Below are 793 nucleotides of genomic sequence, written 5' to 3' on the forward strand. Positions count from 1 at the left end.
TTCCCCTTTCTCTTCTGACTCCTCACAGAGCCGACCCCCCTGATCCTCAAGGGGCCCAAATTTTATCCCTCACTATTCTTTTACTGTTAATGTACCCGTAGAAACCTTTTGGATTTATTTTACCCTTTCTGTCAAAGCAGCCTCATACCTCCTTTTAGCCTTTCTAATTTCTTTCTTAAGATTTTTTCTCAATTAAGATAATTTCTCAAGCACCTCATCTATTCCCACATCCACCAAACCAAATTCCCAATATCCCTTGAAAACTAAGGCTCCCTATATTTTCTAACCTTTCCTTTAATCTTCACAGGGACAGACCGACTCTACTCTCAAAATTTCCCCTTTGAATATCATCCATTTAACTGTTGCATCCTTCCCAGGAAATAAATTCTTCCAATCCACCCCCTCTAAATCCTTTTGCATCTCCTCAAAATTAGCCTTGTTCCAATCAAGAATCTCAACCTTAGGCCCAGCCCTATCCTTCTCCATTATTAACCTAAAATTAAAAGTATTATGATCCTAAGTGTTCCTCAACACAAACCTCTGTCACCTGACCTATCTCTTTGCCTCTGTCGTCTGTTCTTCTGTGTATTTTGAAAACTTTCCTGTACACATTTGACAAACTCCAACCCATCCAGCCCTTTTACAGTATGGGTGTCCAAGTCAACGTGTGGAAAATTTAAATTTCCTATAATGACCAACTTATGTTTACTACACATATCCTATCTCCTTACAAATTTGCTCCTCTAAATTCCTCTGTCCATTGGGGGGGGGGGTCTATAATGCACCCCAATTT

Source organism: Narcine bancroftii, chromosome 2 (genome assembly GCF_036971445.1).
Source record: "Narcine bancroftii isolate sNarBan1 chromosome 2, sNarBan1.hap1, whole genome shotgun sequence".
In the NCBI taxonomy this organism is placed as follows: Eukaryota; Metazoa; Chordata; class Chondrichthyes; order Torpediniformes; family Narcinidae; genus Narcine; species Narcine bancroftii.